Genomic DNA, 25,155 nt, shown 5'->3' with positions numbered 1-25,155 from the left:
AACAAGGAAAAGCACACACAACAACGTGTGCGTGCGCACAAGTGCCTGTGCGTACGCACAGGAGGATTTTCAGCCAAGTGTGTGGACGCATACATCTGTGCGTCCGCATAGGTCCCTACACGTGATTTTATTAATGAAATACGTGCTTCGCGATTTCTGAGGCCTCTTGGCCCATTTCGGAAGGCATGAAGGCTGAATTGGAGTGCTATATCAAAGGGAATTCAACACTTGACAAGGGAGCCATTTTAGAATAGAAAAAACACATTAGGAGTAGTGTAGTGTAGTTTAGGTTTTCTCTTTTAGGGTTCTTAATTAGGGTTTGTAGCATTTTATACTTCAAGTCTTGCTTTTGGATTTTGCAATTTACATTGTAAGTATTTCTTTAATTGTCTCTTTTAATTACATTACTTGTTCTACACTTATATTTCCATTTCTCTTGTCAATATTTACTTTGCCTTGCAATTTTGGATTTCTAGTTGTTTAATTTGATGTTGATGGCTTTTATATGTTTGTTGAGTTGCTTTTATTGCTTTTGATTATTTATGGTTCATTGCTTTCATTAATTTACCAATTTTGCCATATTTTATGATTATGCCCATTAGGTGTTTGATGAAATGCCAATCTTAGTTTTGGGGTATTGTCCACCCCTTGGCTTGTTAGTTGTTATTGTTTCCACTAACGCTAGCTTTTCACTAAGGTAATTAGTAAGTTAGCTAGGACTTGTGGATTAATAATAATTATGCTCACTTAACTTACTCTCCGATGTTAAGGGTTGACTTAGTGAGATTAATCCATCATAATTATCATAGTTGTGGTTATGGCAAGGAAGTGATTCCATAACTCATCCCAAGTCAAGGTTGCATTTATGTTTTGAACCACCTTTCCATCACTTTATAGTTTTATTTGTTCATATTACATACTTAGTTCTTTTATTCTTTTATTGCTTTATTAATTGCAATTTTGTCTTGTTCTTTAATTCCTTTATTTTGTTTGCCTTCAATCATTGAAATCCCCTTTGATTTCTCACAACCAAAATTGTATGCACTTGTTGGCACTAGTTCCTAAGGAAGACGACCCGAGGTTTCATTACTCTCAGTCTATTAGAAATTCTAAACCTTGATGTTTGGGATTTAAATTGCCGGTTTGGTCTATACTTACAACGGAAGTTATCTTAAGTGTGAAAATCCAAATCGGTGCAAAATCTCAACACATCAAGTTTTTTGATGCCGTTGCCGGGGAGCTAGCGTCATGAGTGCTATATTTGGTTGTTGTAAATATGTCCATTGATGAGCAGATAATTTATATGCTTTTTGGCATTGTTTTTAGGTAGTTTTTAGTAAGTTCAAGCTATTTTTAGGGATGTTTTCATTTGTTTTTATGTTAAATTCACATTTCTGGACTTTACTATGAGTTTGTGTGTTTTTCTATGATTTCAGGTAATTTCTGGCTGAAATTGAGGGACCTGAGCAAAACTCTGAAAAGGAGGCAAACAAAGGACTGCTGATGCTATTGGAATCTGACCTCCCTGCACTCGAAATGGATTTTTTGGAGCTACAGAACTTCAAATGGTGCGCTCTCAACGACGTTGGAAAGTAGACATCCAGGGCTTTCCAGCAATATATAATAGTCCATACTTTATTCGGGAATTAACGACGCAAACTGGCGCTCAACGCCAGTTCCATGTTGTTGTCTGGAGTCAAACGCCAGAAACACGTCACGACCCGGAGTTGAACGCCCAAAACACGTTACAACTTGGCGTTCAACTCCAAAAGAAGCCTCAGCTCGTGGATAGATCAAGCTAAGCCCAAACATACACCAAGTGGGCCCCGGAAGTGGATTTTTACATCAATCACTTATTCCTGTAAACCCTAGTAGCTAAGTCTAGTATAAATAGGATAGTTTACTATTGTATTAGACATCTCTGGACGCCTAGTCCTTAGACCTTGGGGGCTGGCCATTCGGCCATGCCTGAACCTTTCACTTATGTATTTTCAACGGTGGAGTTTCTACACACCATAGATTAAGGGTGTGGAGCTCTGCTGTACCTCAAGTTTTAATGCAATTACTACTATTTCCTATTCAATTCGATTTATTTCTGTTCTAAGATATTCGTTGCACTTCAACTTGATGAATGTGATGATCTGTGACACTCATCATCATTCTCACCTATGAACGCGCGTGATTGACAACCACTTCCGTTCTACCTTAGGCCGGGCGCATATCTCTTGGATTCCTTAAACAGAATCTTTGTGGTATAAGCTAGAATTGATGGCGGCATTCATGGGAATCCGGAAAGTCTAACCTTGTCTGTGGTATTCCGAGTAGGATTCTGGGATTGAATGACTGTGACGAGCTTCAAACTCCTGAAGGCTGGGCGTTAGTGACAGACGCAAAAGAATCAAGGGATTTTATTCCAACCTGATTGAGAACCGACAGATGATTAGCCGTGCTGTGACAGAGCATTTAGACCATTTTCACTGAGAGGATGGGATGTAGCCATTGACAACAGTGATGCCCTACATACAGCTTGCCATGGAAAGGAGTAAGAAGGATTGGATGAAGCAGTAGGAAAGCAGAGATTCAGGAGGAGCACAACATCTCCATACACCTATCTGAAATTCCCACCATGAAAATACATGAGTAACTTTATCTTTATTTTAAGTTTATTATTTATTATTTGTTTTAGAAAATCCATAATCAATTGGTTTAATCCGCCTGACTGAGATTTACAAGATGACCATAGCTTGCTTCATGCCAACAATCTCTGTGGCATCGACCCTTACTCACGTAAGGTTTATTACTTGGACGACCCAGTACACTTACTGGTTAGTTGAACGGAGTTGTGCCCACACATAGTTGTGAACCATGGTTTTGGCACCATTGCCAGGGAAAGAAAAAGCAATGAATTTTACAAAATGCATAAACATATGAATCACAATTTCGTCCACCAAGTTTTTGGCGCCGTTGCCTGGGATTGTTCGAGTATGGACAACTGACAGTTCATCTTGTTGCTCAGATTAGGAAATTTTCTTTTTAATTTCTTTTCAAAAAAAAAAGTTTTCAAAAATATTTTTCAAAAATTTTCCCTTTGTTTTCGAAAATTTTTTCAAAATTTTAAAGAATGAATTCTAGAATCTCATATAACATGTTAGGGCTTGGCTGGCTATTAAGCCATGGCTGATTTATAGGATTTTGATTGAGGACTATGAATTCATTACTTCCTTTTTCCAAAATATGTTTTCGAAAATTTATTAAAAGAAAATACAAAAAAATTAGAAAATCATAAAAACCAAAAATATTTTGTGTTTCTTGTTTGAGTCTTGAGTCAATTTTTAAGTTTGGTGTCAATTGCATGTTTTTAAAATTATTATGCATTTTTCGAAAATTCATGCATTCATAGTGTTCTTCATGATCTTCAAGTTGTTCTTGGTAAGTCTTCTTGTTTGATCTTGATGTTTTCTTGTTTTTTGTATTTTCTTGTTTTCATATGCATTTTTCGTTTGTTAGAGTCCAAGCATTAAATATTTTCTTGCATGTTTTCTTTGCATCAAAAATTTTTCAAAAATATTTTCTTGATGTTCATCATGATCTTCAAAGTGTTCTTGGTGTTCATCTTGATATTCATAGTGTTCTTGCATGCATCATGAGTTTTGATTCATAATTTTTATGTTGTGAGTCATTTTTGTTGTTTTTCTCCCTCATCATTAAAAATTCAAAAAAATCATAAAATATCTTTTTCTTATTTCTCTCCAAATTTTCGAAAATTTGAGTTGACTTGGTCAAAAATTTTTAAAATTAGTTGTTTCTTACAAGTCAAGTCAAATTTTCATTTTTTAAAAAATCTTATCTTTTCAAAATCTTTTTCAAAAATCATATCTTTTCAATTTTATCTTTGTTTTTCGAAAATTTTCAAAAAAATCTTTTTCAAATTATTTTCAAAATCTTTTTCTTATCTTTATATCATATTTTCGAAATTACACTAACAATTAATGTGATTGATTCAAAAATTTGAAGTTTGTTACTTTCTTGTTAAGAAAGGTTCAATCTTTAAATTCTAGAATCTTATCTTTTAGTTTCTTATTAGTTAAGTAATTAATTTTAATTTTAAAAATTTAAATCTTTGTCAAAATATCTTTTTCCTAAAAATCTTATCTTTTTATCTTATCTTTTTCAAAATTTTATCTTTTTCAAAATTTGATTTCAAAATATCTTATCTAACTTATCTTCTTATCTTTTCAAATTTGATTTTAATACCTTTTTCAACTAACTAATTAACTTTTTGTTTGTTTCTTATCTTTTTCAAAACCACCTAACTACTTTTCCCTCTTCAATTTTCGAAAATACCTCTCTCTTTTTCAAAAATTCTCTTTAATTGTTTTAAATTTTAATTTTTTATTATATCTTATCTTTAATTTTCGAAAATAACTAACTCCTTTTCAAAAAAATATTTTCGAAAATCCCTCTCTCATATTTTTCTATTTATTTATTTACTAATACTTCTTTTCATCTCTTATCACCTCCCCTATCCTTACTCTTTATACAGACTATTCATCCCTCTCCTTCCATTATCCCCTTTCTTCTTCTACTAATAATAAGGATCCTCTTTACTGTGACATAGAGGATTCTTCTTTCTTTTCTTGTTTTCTTCTCTTTCATATGAGCAGGAACAAGGAAAAAGACACTCTTGTTGAAGCTGATCCAGAACCTGAAAGGACTCTGAAGAGGAAACTAAGAGAAGCTAAATTACAACAATCCAGAAATAACCTTTCAGAAATTTTCGAACAAGAGAAGGAGATGGCAGCCGAACCCAACAACAATAATGCAAGGAGAATGCTTGGTGACTTCACAAAACCAACGTCCAAATTTGATGGAAGAAGCATCTCCATTCCTGCCATTGGAGCCAACAATTTTGAGCTTAAACCTCAACTAGTTGCTTTAATGCAACAGAACTGCAAGTTTTATGGACTTCCATCTGAAGATCCTTACCAGTTTTTAACTGAGTTCTTGCAGATTTGTGAGACTGTTAAGACAAATGGAGTAGATCCTGAAGTCTACAGGCTCATGCTTTTCCCTTTTGCTGTAAGAGACAGAGCTAGAACATGGTTAGACTCACAACCTAAAGATAGCCTGGACTCCTGAGATAAGCTGGTCACGGCCTTCTTGGATAAATTCTTTCCTCCTCAAAAGCTGAGCAAGCTTAGAGTGGATGTTCAGACCTTCAAGCAAAAATATGGTGAATCCCTCTATGAAGCTTGGGAAAGATACAAGCAGATGACCAAAAAGTGTCCTTCTGACATGTTTTCATAATGGACCATATTAGATATATTCTATTATGCTCTATCTGAATTTTCCAAGATGTCATTGGACCATTCTGCAGGTGGATCTATTCACCTAAAGAAAACGCCTGAAGAGGCTCAAGAACTTATTGACATGGTTGCAAATAACCAATTCATGTACATTTCTGAGAGGAATTCCGTGAATAGTGGGACACCTCAGAGGAAAGGAGTTCTTGAAATTGATGCTCTGAATGCCATATTGGCTCAGAACAAAGTGTTGACTCAGCAAGTCAACATGATCTCTCAAAGTCTGAATGGATGGCAAAATGCATCCAACAGTACTAAAGAGGCAGCTTCTGAAGAAGCTTATGATCCTGAGAACCCTGCAATGGCAGAGGTTAATTACATGGGTGAACCTTATGGAAACACCTATAACTCATCATGGAGAAATCACCCAAATTTCTCAAGGAAGGATCAACAAAAGCCTCAACAAGGCTTTAATAATGGTGGAAGAAATAGGCTCAGTAATAACAAGCCTTTTCCATCATCTTCTCAGCAACAGACAGGGAATTCTGAACAAAGCTCCTCTAATTTAGCAAATTTAGTCTCTGATCTGTCAAAAGCCACTTTCAGTTTCATGAGTGAAATAAGATCCTCCATCAGAAATCTGGAGGCACAAGTGGGCCAGCTGAGTAAGAAAGTCATTGAAACTCCTCCCAGTATTCTCCCAAGCAATACAGAAGAGAATCCAAAAGGAGAGTGCAAGGCCATTGATGTGATCAATATGGCCGAATGCACAAGGGAGGAGAAGGACGAAAATCCTAGTGAGGAGGACCTCTTGGGATGTCTCTCAAGCAAGAGGGAGTTTCCTATTAAGGATCCAAAGGAATCTGAGGCTCATATAGAGACCATAGAGATTCCATTAAATCTCCTTCTGCCATTCATGAGCTCTGAAGACTATTCTTCCTCTGAAGAGGATGAAGATGTGACTGGAGAGCAAGTTGCTCAATATTTAGGAGCTATCATGAAGCTGAATGCCAAGTTGTTTGGTAATGAGACTTGGGAAAGTGAACCTCCCTTGCTCATTAGTAAACTAGACACCTGGATTCAGCAAATTCTACCTCAAAAGAGACAAGATCCTGGCAAGTTCTTAATACCTTGTACCATAGGCACCATGACCTTTGAAAAAGCTCTATGTGATCTGGGGTCAGGGATAAATCTTATGCCACTCTCTGTAATAGAGAAGCTGGGGATCATTGAGGTACAACCTGCCTTGTTCTCATTACAATTGGCAGACAAGTCATTAAGACAAGCTTATGGATTAGTAGAGGACGTGTTAGTAAAGGATGAAGGCCTTTACATCCCTGCTGATTTCATAATCTTAGACACTAGGAAGGAAGAGGATGAGTGCATCATCCTTGGAAGACCTTTCCTAGCTACAGCAGGAGTTGTAATAGATGTCAACAGAGGTGAATTAGTCCTTCAATTGAATGGGGACTACCTTGTGTTTAAGGCACATGGCCATCCCTCCGTGACAAAAGAGAGTAAGCATGAAGAGCTTCTCTCAGTTCAAAGTCAAGAAGAGCCCCCACAGTCAAACTCTAAGTTTGGTGTTGGGAGGCCACAACCAAACTCTAAGTTTGGTGTTAAGACCCCATATCCAAACTCTAAGTTTGGTGTTGGGACAATACAACATTGACCTGATCACCTGTGAGGCTCCATGAGAGCCCACTGTCAAGCTAATGACATTAAAAGAGCACTTGTTGGGAGGCAACCCAATTTTTATTTATCTAATTTTAATTTTATTTTATTGTTATTTTGTGTTTTATTAGGTACATGATCATGTGGAGTCACGAAAAAAAATATAAAAATTAAAAACAGAATCAAAAACAGCAGAAGAAAAATCACACCCTGGAGGGAGGACATACTGGCGTTCAACGCCAGTAAGGAGCATCTGGCTGGCGTTCAACGCCAGAACAGAGCATGAATCTGGCGCTGAACACCAGAAACAAGCAACATCCTGGCGTTTGAACGCCAGAAATGTGCCTTGAGGAAAGCTGGCGCTGAACGCCAGTAACAAGCATGGAACTGGCGTTCAACGCCAGAAACATGCTACACATGGGCGTTGAACGCCCAGAACGTGCATTACCTCGGCGTTTAAATGCCAGAATGGTAGGCAAAGGCATTTTACATGCCTAATTGGTGCAGGAATGTAAATCCTTGACACCTCAGAATCTGTGGACCCCACAGGATCATCTCAGGATCTGTGGACCCCACAAGATCCCCACCTAACATATTCCCACCTTACCTCCTAATCCTATAACACTCTTCCCCAAAACACACTTCCCAACAACTTCAATCTCTCTTCCCAATTACCCCCTTCACCACTCACATTCATCCACTCTTCCCCATAAACCCAATCCCACCCATATAGCCAAATACACACATCCCTCCATCTCCTCCATATCTTCTTCTTCTTCTATTCTTTCTTCTTTTGCTCGAGGGCGAGCAACATTCTAAGTTTGGTGTGGTAAAGCATAGCTTTTTTTTGCTTTTCCATAACCATTGATGGCACCTAAGGCCAGAGAAACCTCAAAAAAAGAAGAGAAAAGAAAGAGAAGACAAAAGGGAAGACAAAAGCTTCCACCTCTGAGTCATGAGAGATGGAGAGATTCATCTCAAGGATCCATAGCTCAGTAATAGAGCATTTGACTGCACATCAAGAGAGCATGAAAAATTCCCTCATCAAGAAATCCCTGAGATACCTCAGGGGATACATGTTCCTCCATATAATTATTGGGAGCAACTAAGGATAGGAACACCAAAATTACTAGGGATCATGCAACAGAAGCAAGGAAGAGACATAAAGGAGCTCAAAAAGCACCATTGGTCCTTCAAGAAGGCACCACCCTCACTAAGGTGGACTCATTCCTTGTTCTTATTTTCTCTGCTTTTCAGTTTTTATGTTGTGTTCATTTATGTTTTGTGTCTCTACTTCATGATCATTAGTGTTTAGTAACTATGTCTTAAAGTTATGAATAATTCCATTAATCATTCACCTCTCTTAAATGAAAAATGTTTTTAATTCAAAAGAATAAGTACATGAATTTCGAATTTATCCTTGGATTTAGTTTAATTATATTGATGTGGTGACAATACTTTTTATTTTCTGAATGAATGCTTGAACAGTGCATAATTTTGATCTTGTTGTTTATGAATGTTAAAACTATTGGCTCTTGAAAGAATGATGAACAAAGAGAAATGTTATTGATAATCTGAAAAACCATGAAATTGATTCTTGAAGCAAGAAAAAGCAGTGAAAAAGCAAAGGCTTGCGAAAAAAAAAGAAAAAAATTGGCGAAAAAAAATTAGAAAGAAAAAGAAAAAGCAAGCAGAAAAAGCCAATAGCCCTTAAAACCAAAAGGCAAGGGTAAAGAGGATCCAAGGCTTTGAGCATCAATGGATAGGAGGGCCCAAGGAAATAAAATCCAGGCCTAAGCGGCTAAATCAAGCTGTCCCTAACCGTGTGCTTGTGGCATGCAGGTCCAAGTAAAAAGCTTGAGACTGAGTGGTTAAAGTCGTGATCCAAAACAAAAAGAGTGTGCTTAAGAGCTCTGGACACCTCTAACTGGGGACTCTAGCAAAGCTGAGTCACAATCTGAAAAGGTTCACCCAGTCATGTGTCTGTGGCATTTATGTATCCGGTGGTAATACTGGAAAACAAAGTGCTTAGGGCCACGGCCAAGACTCATAAGTAGCTGTGTTCAAGAATCAACATACTTAACTAGGAAAGTCAATAACACTATCTGAAATTCTAAGTTCCTAGAGAAGCCAATCATTCTGAACTCCAAAGGAAAAAGTGAGATGCCAAAACTGTTCAGAAGCAAAAAGCTACAAGTCCCGCTCATTTAATTAGAACTAATATTCATTGATATTTTGGAATTTATAGTATATTCTCTTCTTTTTATCCTATTTGATTTTTAGTTGCTTGGGGACAAGCAACAATTTAAATTTGGTGTTGTGATGAGCGGATAATTTATACGCTTTTTGGCATTGTTTTTAGGTAGTTTTTAGTAAGTTTAAGCTACTTTTAGGGATGTTTTCATTAGTTTTTATGTTAAATTCACATTTCTGGACTTTACTATGAGTTTGTGTGTTTTTCTGTGATTTCAGGTAATTTCTGGCTGAAATTGAGGGACCTGAGCAAAACTCTGAAAAGGAGGCAAACAAAGGACTGCTGATGCTGTTGGAATCTGACCTCCCTACACTCGAAATGGATTTTCTGGAGCTACAGAACTCAAAATGGCGTGCTCTTAACGGCGTTGGAAAGTAAACATCCAGGGCTTTCCAGCAATATATAATAGTCCATACTTTATTCGGAAATTGACGACGCAAACTGGCGCTCAACGCCAGTTCCTTGTTGCTGTCTGGAGTCAAACGCCAGAAACACGTCACGAGCCGGAGTTGAACGCCCAAAACACGTTACAACTTGGCGTTCAACTCCAAAAGAAGCCTCAGCTCGTGGATAGATCAAGCTAAGCCCAAACATACACTAAGTGGGCCCCAGAAGTGGATTTTTACATCAATCACTTATTCCTGTAAACCCTAGTAGCTAAGTCTAGTATAAATAGGATAGTTTACTATTGTATTAGACATCTCTGGACGCCTAGTCCTTAGACCTTGGGGGCTGGCCATTCGGCCATGCCTGAACGTTTCACTTATGTATTTTCAACGGTGGAGTTTCTACACACCATAGATTAAGGGTGTGGAGCTCTGCTGTACCTCAAGTTTTAATGCAATTACTACTATTTCCTATTCAATTCGATTTATTTCTGTTCTAAGATATTCGTTGCACTTCAACATGATGAATGTGATGATCCGTGATACTCATCATTATTCTCACCTATGAACGTGAGTGATTGACAACCACTTCCGTTCTACCTTAGGCCGGGCGCATATCTCTTGGATTCCTTAAACAGAATCTTTGTGGTATAAGCTAGAATTGATGGCGGCATTCATGGGAATCCGGAAAGTCTAACCTTGTCTGTGGTATTCCGAGTAGGATTCTGGGATTGAATGACTGTGACGAGCTTCAAACTCCTGAAGGCTGGGCGTTAGTGACAGACGCAAAAGAATCAAGGGATTCTATTCCAACCTGATTGAGAACCGACAGATGATTAGCCGTGCTGTGACAGAGCATTTGGACCATTTTCAATGAGAGTATGGGATGTAGCCATTAACAACAGTGATGCCCTACATACAGCTTGCCATGGTAAGGAGTAAGAAGGATTGGATGAAGCAGTAGGAAAGCAGAGATTCAGGAGGAGCACAGCATCTCCATACACCTATCTGAAATTCCCACCATGGAAATACATGAGTAACTTTATCTTTATTTTAAGTTTATTATTTATTATTTATTTTAGAAAATCTATAATCAATTGGTTTAATCCGCCTGACTGAGATTTATAAGATGACCATAGCTTGCTTCATGCCAACAATCTCTGTGGGATCGACCCTTACTCACGTAAGGTTTATTACTTGGACGACCCAGTACACTTCTGGTTAGTTGAATGGAGTTGTGCCCACACATAGTTGTGAACCATGGTTTTGGCACCAAGTTTTTGGTGCCATTGCCAGGGAAAGAAAAAGCAATGAATTTTACAAAATGCATAAACATATGAATCACAATTTCGTCCACCATCCATATTGTGAATGGATACTTTTTGGTTATTTGCTTGTTTTTGCTATTAATTAGGATTTTTGCTTCTTTTGTTAATTGATGTCTTTAGCTTTTATTTTTCATTTTCTCTATGAGTTATCACCCTCTTGGTTTGGAGTTTGATTGTGATCATTTTGTAGGGTTTGATAACTTCAATTGTGGATTGCATCATGGGTTTGGAGCATCAATTTTGGGAGGAGCAACCTCCTCCATATTACAATGAACCATACCCTCCCTAATATGCATACCCAACCCAAGGATATGGTGGATTTCACTATGATTATACACCTCCACCACCATATACCTATGACCCTACCCTCAACACAACCCTCAATCACCATATTTTCAATCACCACACTACCACCACCATACACCTTCTTACACACCACCTCAAGATACTCATCAACATGAACTACCTCACACATATCCAGCCTTCTTCCCAACAATTGAACCTTTTCTCTTACCTAATTGTGAAGCTTTCTGATGAGTGGATAATTTATACGCTTTTTGGCATTGTTTTTAGCTACTTTCTAAAAAGTTTTAGTCACTTTTTAGTATAACTTTTATTAGTTTTTATGCAAAATTCACATTTCTGAACTTTACTATGAGTTTGTGTGTTTTTCAGTTATTTCAGGTATTTTCTGGCTGAAATTGAGGGACCTGAGCAAAAATCTGATTCAGAGGCTGAGAAAGGACTACAGATGCTGTTAGATTCTGACCTCCCTGCACTTGAAGTGGATTTTCTGGAGCTATAGAAGCCCAATTGGTGAGATTCTAATTGCGTTGGAAATTAGACATCTTGGGCATTCCAGAAATATATAATAGTCTATACTTTTCCCGAGATTTGATGGCTTAAATTGGCGTTTAAACGCCACCCAGAGACCCTTTTCTGGCGTAAAACACCAAAACTGGAGTTAAACGCCCAAACTAGCATCAAAGGTGGCGTTTAACTCCAAAGATGGCCTATGCATGTGAAAGCTTCAAAGCTCAGTCCAAACACACACCAAATGGGGCCCGGAAGTAGATTTCTGCAATATCTACTCATTTTCTATAAACCTAGGTTACTAGTTTAGTATAAATAGCACTTTTTAATTATTGTATTTTATCTTGGGACCACTTTTCGATCCTTTGATCAGGTCCTCTTCCCCTGTTTTTGAATTCTTATGCCATTTAGGAGGCTGGCCATTCAGCCATGCCTAGACCTTTTGTTCTTATGTATTTTCAATGGTGGAGTTTCTACACCTCATAGATTAAGGTGAGGAGCTCTGCTGTTCCTCATGAATTAATGCAACTACTATTGTTTTTCCTTCAATTCACTCCTACTTCTTCTCCAAGATATACTCTTGTACTTAATTTAGTTAAGTCAAACTAAAGGGGTGACCCGTGACAATCACCCACTATCTTCAGTACTCGCTTAGCCAAGATCCGCGTGTCTGACAACCACAAAGCGGTCTACATGATGTTCAATGTAGTCATTGGACACCAGCCGAAGTATACTCTCTTAGGTATCTGATCCACGGATTCGCATTGTCTCTCCTGATAACAGAGCATCCGACCCCGTGATAGGATCTTCGTGGTATAGGCTAGAATCAATAGACAGCATTCCTGAGATCCAAAAACTCTAAACCTTGTTTGCGGTATTCCGAGTAGGATCTGGGAAAGGATAACTGTGAGAAGCTTCAAACTCGCGAATGTTGGGGGCAGTGACAGTGTGCAAAAGGATCAATGGATCCTATTCCGACACAAGTGAGAACCGACAGAAGATTAGCCCTACGATAGTTGTGCCTGGTATTTTTCATCCGAGACAAGAAATCTGACAGTTGATTAGCCGTACAGAAACTGTAGCCAGACCATTTTCACTGAGAGGATCATACAGCTTGCCATGGAAGGGAGTGCGCATGATTGGATAGAAGCAATAGGGAAGCAAAGGTTCAGAAGTAACAAAGCATCTCCAAACGCTTATTTGAAATTCCGACCAATGAATTACATAAGTATCTCTATTTTATTTTATGTTGTATTTATCTGTTAATTATCAAAATCTCATAACCATTTGAATCCGCCTGACTGAGATTTACAACATGACCATAGCTTGCTTCAAGCTGACAATCTCCGTGGGATCGACCCTTACTCACGTAAGGTATTACTTGGACGACCCAGTGCACTTGCTGGTTAGCTGTGCGGAGTTATGATAAATGTGATCACAATTTCGTGAACCAAGTTTTTGGCGCTGTTGCCGGGGATTGTTCGAGTTTGGACAACTGACGGTTTATCTTGTTGCTTAGATTGGGTAATTTTATTTTATGTTTAAACGTTTTATTTTTATTTTCGAAAAATACAAAAAAAATTTAATAAAATCATAAAAACCAAAAAAATATTTTGTGTTTCTTGTTTGAGTCTAATGTCAAATCCTAAGTTTGGTGTCAATTGCATGTTTTTAATTTCCCTAAGTTTTCAAAAAGAAATATATATGTATTGTGTTCTTCTATGATCTTCAAGTTGTTCTTGATGATTTCCTTTGTTCAATCTCATGATTTTCTTGTTTTGTGTTTTATGTTATTTTTCATATGCATTTTCAAAATCACAGTGTTTGAACATTCAAAATTTCTAAGTTTGGTGTCTTGCATGTCTTTCTTTTCTTAACAATTTTCAAAAATATGTCCTTGATGTTCATCATGATCTTCAAAGTGTTCTTGGTGTTCATCTTGACATTCAAAGTGTCCTTGCATGCATTACTTGTTTGATCTTGCATTTTTATGTTTTATTTCATTTTGTTGCTTTTCTCTCTCCTCATTAAAAATTCAAAAAATTAAAAATAAAAATTATCTCTTTTTAAGTAAATAATATAGAGAAATGAAGATTTAGAACATACAGCAGAGGAATCACAGAGAAAAAACTGGGCATTTAGAAAAACGCCCAGTAAGGAAGGAATTTTGGCATTAAACGCCAGCCAGGGTATCTGGCTGGGCGTTAAAAACCCAAAGAGGTAGCATTCTAGGCGTTAAACGCCAGAATGGATAGCATCCTGGGTGTTTAATGCCAGGATGACACAGGGGAGGTAATTTCATTTCAAATTCAAATTTTTTTCAAATTTTCATGTTTTAATTCATAATTTTAAAATCTTATCTTTCTACATTTTCAAAAATCCTTGCTAACAATTAATGTTTTGATTCAAAAATTTCAAGTTTGTTACTTTCTTGTTAAGAAAGGTTCAATCTTTGAATTCTAGAATCATATCTTTTAGTTTCTTGTTAGTCAAGTCATCAACTTTAAAAATCAAATATTCTTCAATCATATCTTTTCAATTATATCTTTTAAAAATCATATCTTTTTCAATCAAATCTTTTTTCAATCATATCTTTTTAAAATTTTGATTTCAAAATCTTTTTCTAACTTCTTATCTTTTCAAAATTATTTTCAAATCTTTTTCAACTAATTACTATTTCTTATCTTTTTCAAAACCACCTAACCACTTTTCAACTTCCAATTTTCGAAAATCACTAACCATTTTTTCAAAAATCTTTTTAATTGAAACTAAAACAATTAGTTAATTAAAAATCTTTTTAGTTTTAAAATATTTTTTTAAAATCTTTTTAGTTTTAATTTTCGAATACTCTCTCTCACATCTCTTTTTATTTATTTGCTAACACTTCTCTTCTGCTTCTAATTCGAACCCTCTCTCTCCCTCTGTGTTCTAATTCTTCTTATTCTCTCTCTACCTCAGTCCTCTATTCCTCTTTTCTTTTGACACATCAAGGAATCTCTATACTGTGACATAGAGGATTCCACTACTCCCTTTTGTTCTCTTCTTTTTTATATCATCAGAAACAGGGATAAAAACTTTTTTGTTGAAGCTGATCCTGAACCTAAAAAGACTTTGAAGAGGAAGCTAAAGCATAACACCCCGGAGAGGACCTTTCATAGAATTTCGAAAAAGAAGTAGACATGGCAGCCGAACCTAACAACAATGCCAGAGATGTAAGGAAGATGCTTGGTGACTACACTGCACTAACTTCCAACTTCTATGAAAGAAGCATCTCAATTCCTGCCATTGGAGCAAACAACTTTGAGCTTAAGCCTCAATTAGTTTCTCTAATGTAGCAGAATTGCAAGTTTCATGGACTTCCATCGGAAGATCCTCATCAGTTCTTAGTTGAATTCTTGCAAATCTGTGATACTATTAAGACTAATGGGGTTGATTTCGAGGTCTACAGACTTATGCTTTTCCCCTTTGTTGTAAGAGACAGAGCTAGAACATGGTTGGACTCACAACCTAGAGAAAGCCTGAACTCTTGGGGCAAGTTGGTCAATGCTTTCTTGACCAAATTCTTTCCACCTCAAAAGATGAGCAAGCTTAGAGTGGAAGTCCAAACCTTCAAACAGAAGGAAGGTGAATCCCTCTGTGAAGCTTAGGAAAGATACAAGCAATTAACCAAAAGGTGCCCTTCTGACATGCTTCTAGAATGGAGCATTATATGCATCTTCTATGATGGTCTGTCTGAATTGTCTAAGATGTCATTGGACCATTCTGCTAGTGGATCTCTTCATCTGAAAACCCCTACAGAAGCTCAGAACTCATTGAGATAGTTGCAAATAACCAGTTCATGTACACTTCTGAAAGAAATTCTGTGAGTAATGGGATGACTCAGAAGAAAGGAGTTCTTGAGATTGATACTCTGAATGCCATATTAGCTCAGAACAAAATATTGACTCAGCAAGTCAATATGATTTCTCAGAATCTGACTGGATTGCAAGCTGTATCCGGCAGTGCTAAAGAAGCCTCCTCTGAAGGAGCAGCTTATGACCTTGAGAATCCTGCAATGGAAGAGGTGAATTACATGGGAGAATCCTATGAAAACACCTATAATCCTTCATGGAGGAATCATCCAAATTTCTCATGGAAAGATCAACAGAAGCCTCAACAAGGCTTCAACAACAATAATGGTGGGAGAAATAGGTTTGGCAATAGCAAGCCTTTTCCATCATCTTCTCAGCAACAGACAGAGAATTCTGAGTAGAGCCCCTCTGGCTTAGCAAACATAGTCTATGATCTATCTAAGGCCAATCTCAATTTTATGACTGAAACAAGGTTCTCCATCAGAAGTTTGGAGGCACAAGTGGGTCAGCTGAGTAAAAGAGTTGCTGAAACTCCTCCTAGTACTCTCCCAAGCAATACAGAAGAGAATCCCAAAAGAGAGTGCAAGGCCATAACTATAACCAAAATGGCCGAACCTGGAGAGAGTGAAAAAGCAGTGATTCCCAGTGAGGAAAACCTCAGGGGACGTCCACTGACCAATAAGGAGTTTCCTATTGAGGAACCAAAGAAATCTGAGGCTCATACAAAGACCATAGAGATTCCACTAAACTTACTATTGTCATTTATGAGCTCTGATGAATATTCTTCCTCTGAAGAGGACGAAGACACTGTTGAAGAGCAAGTTGCTCAGTATCTAGTAGCAATCATGAAGCTAAATGCCAAGTTATTTGGTAATGAGACTTGGGAGGATGAACCTCCATTGCTCATCAATAAACTAAATACATGGATTCAGCAGACATTGTCTCAAAAGAAACCGGATCCCAGAAAGTTCTTAATACCTCGCACCATAGGCACCATAACCTTTGAAAAGGCTCCATGTGACCTGGGGTCAGGTATCAACCTCATGCCACTCTCTGTAATGGAGAAACTAGGGATCTTTGAGGTACAAGCTACAAAAATCTCACTAGATATGGCAGACAAATCAATGAAACAGGCTTATGGACTTGTAAAGGATGTCTTAGTGAAGGTTGAAGGCCTTTACGTCCCTACTAACTTCATAATTCTAGACACTGGGAAGGATGAGGATGAATCCATCATCCTTGAAAGACCCTTCCTATCCACAGCAAGGGCTGTGATTGATATAGACAGAGGAGAGTTAGTCCTACAACTGAATGAGGACTATCTTGTGTTCAAGACTCAAGGATCTTCCTCTGTAGACATGGAGAGGAAGCATGAAAAGCTTCTCTCAATACAGAATCAAGCAGAGCCCCCACACTCAAACTCTAAGTTTGGTGTTGGGAGGCCACAATCATGCTCTAAGCATCTGTGAAGCTCTGTAAGAGCTTCCTGTCAAGCTATTGACATTAAAGAAGCGTTTATTGGGAGGCAACCCAATCTTATTTATCTATATTAATTACTTTTTCATTCTATTTTCTAGTGTTAGTCTATGTCTTCTTTAGGTTGATGATCATATGAAGTCACAAAAACAGCTGCAGAATTAAAACAGGAATAAAAAATAACATCAAAAATAGCACACCCTGGAGGACGAGCATACTGGCGTTCAAATGCCAGTAAGGCTAGCAAAGTGGGCGTTTAACGCCATTCTGGTACCATTCTAGGCGTTAAACACCAGAAATGGCAGACAGACTGGCGTTTAACGCCACAAAAGGGTGTCTGGCTGGCGTTAAACGTCTGTAAGGGTAGCAGAATGGGCGTTTAACGCCCAGTCTGGCAGCATTATGGGCGTTAAACGCCAGAACTGGCAGCCAGACTGGCGTTTAACACCAGAAATGGGCATCAGCCTGGCGTTTAATGCCAAAAATGCCACACAGAGGTTTTTAAACGCCAGAAAGGTGCAGGGATGAGAATTCCTTGACACCTCAGGATCTATAGACCCCACAGGATCTCCACCTACCTCAACTCACTCTCTCCCTTCTTCACACCTTTCCATAACACTCTTCCCCAAACACCATTCACCTATCCAATCCTACTATCTTCCCCAAAATCTCTTCACCACTCATATCTATCCACTATTCCTCATCATACAACCCACTTACCCCCACCCACTCAAATTCAAACCATTTCCCGTCCAAACCCAACCCCTATCACCCGGATTCCCCCTCTCCCCTACCCTATAAATACCCCTCTCCACTCCTTCATTTTCACACATCACCAACACTTCCTAACCCCCTTAGCCGAAACCACTCACCCCCTCCATCTCCTCCATTTCTTCTTCTTCTCCTCATTTCTTTCTTCTTTTGCTCGAGGACGAGCAAACCTTTTAAGTTTGGTGTGGGAAAAAGCTCTACTTTTTATTTTTCTATAACTATTAATGGCACCTAAGGCTGGAGAAACCTCTAAAAAAAGGAAAGGAAAGGCAGTTGCTTCCACCTCTGAGTCATGGGAGATGGAGAGATTCATCTCACAAGCCCATCACTAAAACAAGGGATGGAGCAAACAAGAGAGCCTACTCATGGACCTCAACAAGAGCATGAGGAAGTTCCTCATCAAGAAGCCCCTGAGATGTCTCAAGGGATGTATTTCCCTCCACACAACTATTGGGAGCAACTCAACAACTCTTTAGGAGAATTGAGTTCCAATATGGAGCAACTAAGGATGGAGCACCAAGAGCACTCCATTATCCTCCATGAAATTAGAGAGGACCAAAGAGCCATGAGGGAGGAGCAACAAAGGCAAGGAAGAGACATTGAGGAGCTCAAGCACTCCATAGGATCTTCAAGAGGAAGAACTAGCCGCCATCACTAAGGTGGACCCGTTCTTTAATTTTCTTGTTCTTATTTTTCTGTTTTTCGGTTTCCTATGTTTGATGTGTTGTCTATGTTTGTGTCTTTATTACATGATCATTAGTGTCTAGTGTCTATGTCTTAAATCTATAAATGTCCCATGAATCCTTCACCTTTCTTAAATGAAAAGTGTTTCTAATTGCTAAAGAACAAGAAGTACATGAATTTCAATTTCTATCTTGAAATTAGTCAATTATTCTGATGTGGTGGCAATACTTTTTGTTTTCTGAATGAATGCTTGAACAGTGCATATTTTTATAGTGAAGTTTATGAATGTTAAAATTGTTGGCTCTTGAAAGAATAATGAAAAAAGAAAAATGTTATTGATAATCTGAAAAATCATAAAATTGATTTTTGAAGCAAGAAAAAGCAGTGAAAATACAAAACTTGCGAAAAAAATAGGCGAAAAAAAAGAAAGAAAGAGAAAAAGCAAGCAGAAAAAGCCAATAGCTCTTTAAACCAAAAGGCAAGAGCAAAAAGCCAGTAACCCTTTAAACCAAAAGGAAAGGGTAAAGAGGATCCAAGGCTTTGAGCATTAGTGGATAGGAGGGCCCAAATGAATAAAATCCAGGCCTAAGCGGCTAAACCAAGCTGTCCCTAACCATGTGCTTGTGTCATGAAGGTCCAAGTGAAAAGCTTGGGACTGACTGGTTAAAGTTGTGATTCAAAGCAAAAGAGTGTGTTTAAGAACTCTGGACACCTCTAACTGGGAACTCTAGTAAAGCTGAGTCACAATCTAAAAAGGTTCACCCAGTTATGTGTCTGTGGCATTTATGTATCCGGTGGTAATACTGGAAAACAAGATGCTTAGGGTCACGGCCAAGACTCATAAGTAGCTATGTTCAAGAATCAGCATACTGAACTAGGAGAATCAATAATACTATCTTAATTCTGAGTTCCTATAGATGCCAATCATTCTGAATTTCAAAGGATAAAGTGAGATGCCAAAACTGTTGAGAAGCAAAAAGCTACAAGTCCCGCTCATCTAAATAGAACTAAGCTTCATTGATATTTTGGGATTTATTGTATATTCTGTTCCTTTTATCCTATTTTGTTTTCAGTTGCTTGGGGACAAGTAACAATTTAAGTTTGGTGTTGTGATGAGCGGATAATTTATATGCTTTTTGGCATTGTTTTTAGGTAGTTTCTAGTATTTTTTTTAGTCACTTTTTAGTATAATTTTAATTAGTTTTTATGCAAAATTCACATTTTTGAACTTTACTATGAGTTTGTGTGTTTTTCTATGATTTCAGGTATTTTCTGACTGAAATTGAGGGACCTGAGCAAAAATCTGATTCAGAGGCTGAGACAGGAGTGCAGATGTTGTTGGATTCTGATCTTCCTGCACTCGAAGTGGATTTTCTAGAGCTAAAGATGCCCAATTGGGGCACTCTTAATTGCGTTGGAAAGTAGACATCTTGGGCTTTCCATCAATTTATAATAGTTTATACTTTTCCCGTTATTTGATGGCTCAAATTGGCATTCAAACGCCATCTAGAGACCCTTTTCTGGCGTAAAACGCCAGAACTGGCACCAGAACTGGAGTTAAACGCCCAAACTGGCACCAAAGCTGGCGTTTAACTCCAAGGATGGCCTATTCACGTGAAAGCTTCAAAGCTCAGCCCAAACACAAACCAAGTGGGCCCCGGAAGTGGATTTCTGTAATATTTACTCATTTTCTGTAAACCTAGGTTACTAGTTTAGTATAAATAGCACTTTTTGACTATTGTATTTTATCTTGGGACCACTTTTCGATCCTTTGATCAGGTTCTCTTCCCCTGTTTTCGAATTCTTATGCCATTTAGGAGGCTGGCTATTCGGCCATGCCTAGATCTTTTGTTCTTATGTATTTTCAACGGTGGAGTTTTTACACCTCATAGATTAAGGTGAGGAGCTCTGCTGTTCCTCATGAATTAATGTAAGTACTATTGTTTTTCCTTCAATTCACGCCTACTTCTTCTCAAAGATATACGCTTGCTCTTAATTCAGTTAAGTCAGACTGAAGGGGTGACCCGTGACAATCACCCACTATCTTCAGTACTCGCTTAGCCAAGATCCGCGTGCCTGACAACCACAAAGCGGTCTACATGATGTTCAACATAGTCATTGGACGCCAGCCAGAGTATACTCTCTTAGGTCTCTGATCCATGGATTCGCATCGTCTCTCCTGACAACAGAGCATCCGACCTTGTGATTAGGATCTTCGTGGTATAGGCTAGAATCAATAGATAGCATTCCTGAGATCCGAAAAGTCTAAACCTTGTCTGTGGTATTCCGAGTAGGTCTGGGAAGGGATGACTGTGAGGAGCTTCAAACTCGCGAATATTGGCCACAGTGACAGTATGCAAAAGGATCAATGGATCCTATTCCGACACAAGTGAAAACATACAGATGATTAGCCCTGCGGTAGCTGTGCTTGGTGTTTCCATTCGAGACGAGAAATTCGATAGTTGATTAGCCATACAAGAACCGTCGCCAGACCATTTTCACTGAGAGGATTGATGAGCAGATAATTTATACGCTTTTTGGCATTGTTTTTAGTATGTTTTTATTATGTTTTAGTTAGTTTTTATTATGTTTTTATTAGTTTTTAGTTAAAATTTACTTTTCTGGACTTTACTATGAGTTTGTGTGTTTTTCTATGATTTCAGGTATTTTCTGGCTGAAATTGAGGGACCTGAGCAAAAATCTGATTCAGAGGCTGAAAAGGACTGCGGATGCTGTTGGATTCTGACCTCCCTGCACTCAAAGTGGATTTTCTGGAGCTACAGAAGCTCAATCGGCATGCTCTTAACTGCGTTGGAAAGTAGACATCCTGGGCTTTCCAGAAATGTATAATAGTTCATACTTTGCTTGAGATTTGATGGCCCAAACAGGCGTTCCAAGTCAGCTCAAGAATTCTGGCGTTTAACGCCGGAACTAGCACAAGAATGGGAGTTAAACGCCCAAACTGGCACCAAAGCTGGTGTTTAACTCCAAGAAAAGTCTCTACACATAGAAGCTTCAATGCTCAGCCCAAGCACACACCAAGTGGGCCCGGAAGTGGATTTTTATGTCATTTACTCATCTTTGTAAACCCTAGGCTACTAGTTTTCTACAAATAGGACGTTTCACTATTGTATTTTCATCTTTTGATCACTTTAGATCTTAGGATCATCTTTGGATGTCTAGTTCTTAGATCATTTGGGGGCTGGCCTCACGGCCATGCCTAGACCTTGTTCTTATGTATTTTTAATGGTGGAGTTTCTATACACCATAGATTAAGGTGTGGAGCTCTGCTATACCTCGAGTATTAATGCAATTACTATTGTTTTTCTATTCAATTCAGCTTATTCTTGTTCTAAGATATCACTTGTTCCTCAACTTGATGAATGTGATGATCCGTGACACTCATCATCATTCTCACCTATGAACGTGTGCCTGACAACCACCTCCGTTCTACCTTAGATTGAGTAGATATCTCTTGGATCCCTTAATCGGAATCTTCGTGGTATAAGCTAGAATTGATGGCGGTATTCAAGAGAATCCGGAAGGTCTAAACCTTGTCTGTGGTATTCTGAGTAGAATTCAAGGATTGAATGACTGTGACGAGCTTCAAACTCCTGAAGGCTGGGCGTTAGTGACAGACGCAAAAGAATCAATGGATTCTATTCCAACCTGATTGAGAACCAACAGATGATTAGCCGTGCTGTGACAGAGCGCGTTGAACATTTTCACTGAGAGGACGGGACTGTAGCCACTGAAAATGGTGATGCCCAACATACAGCTTGCCATGGAAAGGAGTAAGAAGGATTGGATGAAGACAGTAGGAAAGCAGAGAGACGGAAGGGACAAAGCATCTCCATACGCTTATCTGAAATTCTCACCAATGAAATACATAAGTATCTATATCTTTACTTTATGTTTTATTTATCATTTATCCTCCATAACTATTTGAATCAGCCTGACTGAGATTTACAAGATGACCATAGCTTGCTTCATACCAACAATCTCCGTGGGATCGACCCTTACTCGCGTAAGGTTTATTACTTGGACGACCCAATGCACTTGCTGGTTAGTTGTGCGAAATTGTGAAATTATGTTTAGACCATGGTATTGACCACCAAGTTTTTGGATCCATTACCGGGGATTGTTTGAGTTGTGAAAAGTAGAGATCACAATTTTGTGCAACAAGTTTTTGGCGCCGTTGCCGGGGATTGTTTGAGTTTGGACAACTAACGGTTCATCTTGTTACTTAGATTAGGTATCTTTCTTCAGAATTTTTAAAAAAGAATTCTAGAGTTTCAAGGTGATGTTTTCATCATCACCAAAGCTGATTGATTCTCATCAATTTAGCTCTTGAATGCAATGTCCTGCTGAAGCTTGGCTAGCCATGTCTAATTTCTTTAGACTAAAGCTTTAGACTAACATTGCATGATTCCTGGAATTCTCATTAAGAATTTTGATATCCTTATTTTCTTTTTCACTCAATTTTCGAAAAAAATCCAAAAAAAATTACAAAATCATAAAAACCAAAAATATTTTATGTTTCTTGTTGAGTCTAGTGTCTCATTTTAAGTTTGGTGTCAATTGCATGTTTCTTTTCTTCTTGCATTTTTCGAATTCATTCATGTGTCTTCATTGATCTTTAAGTTGTTCTTGATGATTTCCTTGTTCTGATCTTTAAATTCTCTTTTCTTGAGTGTTTTGTTGTGTCTCATATGCATTCTCAATTTGTTAGTGTCAGTAGTATACAAACTTCTAAGTTTGGTGTCTTGCATGCATTGTTTATTTGATTTTAGTTGCATTTTGATTATTCCTCATTATTGAAAATCCAAAAAAATTTTTAATTTGTGTCTTTTCAAGTCAATAATACAGAGAATTGAAGATTCAGAACATACAGCAGAGGAATTACACAGAAAAAGCTGGGCGTTCAAAACGCCCAGTGAGGAAGGAAAACTGGCGTTTAAACGCCAGCCAGGGTGCCTGGCTTGGCATTTAACGCCCAAAAGGGTAGCATTTTGGGCGTTAAACGCCAGAATGTATACCATTCTGGGCGTTTAACGCCAGGATGGCACAAGAGGGAAGATTTTGTTTTTAATTCAAATTTTTTTTAAGTTTTCAAAATTTTTTTCAAAATCAAATCTTTTTCAAATCATATCTTTTCAATCATATATTTTCAAAATCAATTTCTTTCCATTTTCAAAAATACTTGCTAACAATTAATGATTTGATTCAACATTTCAAGTATGTTGCCTTTTCTGTTGAGAAAGGTTTAATGTTTGAATCATATCTTTCCTTGTTAGCCAAGTCATTAATTTTCAAAATCAAATCTTTTTAAATTGTTTTTCTAATCATATCTTCTCAATCACATCTTTTTAAAACCATAACTTTTCAATCATATCTTCTTAATCACATCTTTTTCAAAATAGTTTTCAATCATATCTTTTTTATTTCTAATTTCAAAATCTTTTTCAAAAATCACTTTATTTCTTTCCCACTCTTAGTTTTCGAAAATCATCAATCAATTTTCAAAAATTCTTTTAAAATCTTTTACTTTAATTTTCGAAAATTTCTTCCCCTCTTCCCACATCCTTCTATTTATGGACTAACACTCATCCTCAATGCACAATTCGAACTCTATCTTTTTTTATAAGTTCGAATTCTTCTACCTTTTCCTTCTATTTTTCTTTTCCTCTGACACTTCAAGGAATCTCTATACTGTGACATAAAGGATTCCATATTTTCTTGTTCTCTTCTCTTTCATATGAGCAGGAGCAAAGACAAAAGCATTCTTGTTGAGGCTGACCCTGAACCTGAAAGGACCTTGAAGCGAAAGCTAAGAGAAGCTAAAGCACAACTCTCTGTAGAGGACCTAACAGAATTCTTCAAAGAAGAGGAACCCATGGCAACCGAAAACAACAACAATGCCAACAATGCAAGGAAGGTGTTGGGTGACTTTACTGCACCTACTCCTGACTTCTATGGGAGAAGCATCTCTATCCCTGCCATTGGAGCAAACAACTTTGAGCTTAAGCCTCAATTAGTTTCTCTAATGCAACAGAATTGCAAGTTCCATGGACTTCCATTGGAAGATCCTCATCAGTTTTTTAGCTGAGTTCTTGTAAATCTGTGATACTGTCAAGACTAATGGGGTTGACCCTGAGGTCTACAGACTTATGCTATTCCCTTTTGCTGTAAGAGACAGAGCTAGGATATGGTTGGACTCACAACCTAAAGAAAGCCTGAACTCTTGGGAAAAGCTAGTCAATGCCTTCTTGGCAAAGTTCTTTCCACCTCAAAAATTGAGTAAGCTTAGAGTGGAAGTCCAAACCTTCAGACAGAAGGAAGGTGAGTCCCTCTATGAAGCTTGGGAAAGATACAAACAATTGATCAGAAAGTGTCCTTCTGATATGCTTTCTGAATGGAGCATCATAGGTATCTTCTATGATGGTCTGTCTGAACTGTCCAAGATGTCATTGGATAGCTCTGCTGGAGGATCTCTTCATCTGAAGAAGACGCCTGCAGAAGCTCAAGAGCTCATTGAAATGGTTGCAAATAACCAATTCATGTACACTTCTGAAAGGAATCCTGTGAACAATGGGACGAACAAGAAGAAAGGAG

The 25,155-nt window shown here is 37.9% G+C and overlaps 2 non-coding genes across 2 annotated transcripts; both read right to left on the bottom strand.

Moving 5' to 3' along the window:
- Positions 1 to 15,342: 15,342 nt before the first annotated feature.
- Positions 15,343 to 15,450, bottom strand: LOC130953654 (small nucleolar RNA R71). The gene has a single exon (XR_009075816.1). It is a non-coding gene; the product is annotated as a small nucleolar RNA R71 (small nucleolar RNA).
- A 9,392-nt stretch (positions 15,451 to 24,842) lies between these two features.
- On the bottom strand, positions 24,843 to 24,950 carry LOC130952162 (small nucleolar RNA R71). Its single transcript, XR_009074343.1, has one exon. It is a non-coding gene; the product is annotated as a small nucleolar RNA R71 (small nucleolar RNA).
- Between the last annotated feature and the right edge of the window lie 205 nt (positions 24,951 to 25,155).

Source organism: Arachis stenosperma, chromosome 9, assembly GCF_014773155.1.
Source record: "Arachis stenosperma cultivar V10309 chromosome 9, arast.V10309.gnm1.PFL2, whole genome shotgun sequence".
Taxonomy (NCBI): Eukaryota; Viridiplantae; Streptophyta; class Magnoliopsida; order Fabales; family Fabaceae; genus Arachis; species Arachis stenosperma.
Note: the sequence above shows the minus strand (reverse complement) of the source record. Positions and strands in the feature narration are given on the sequence as shown.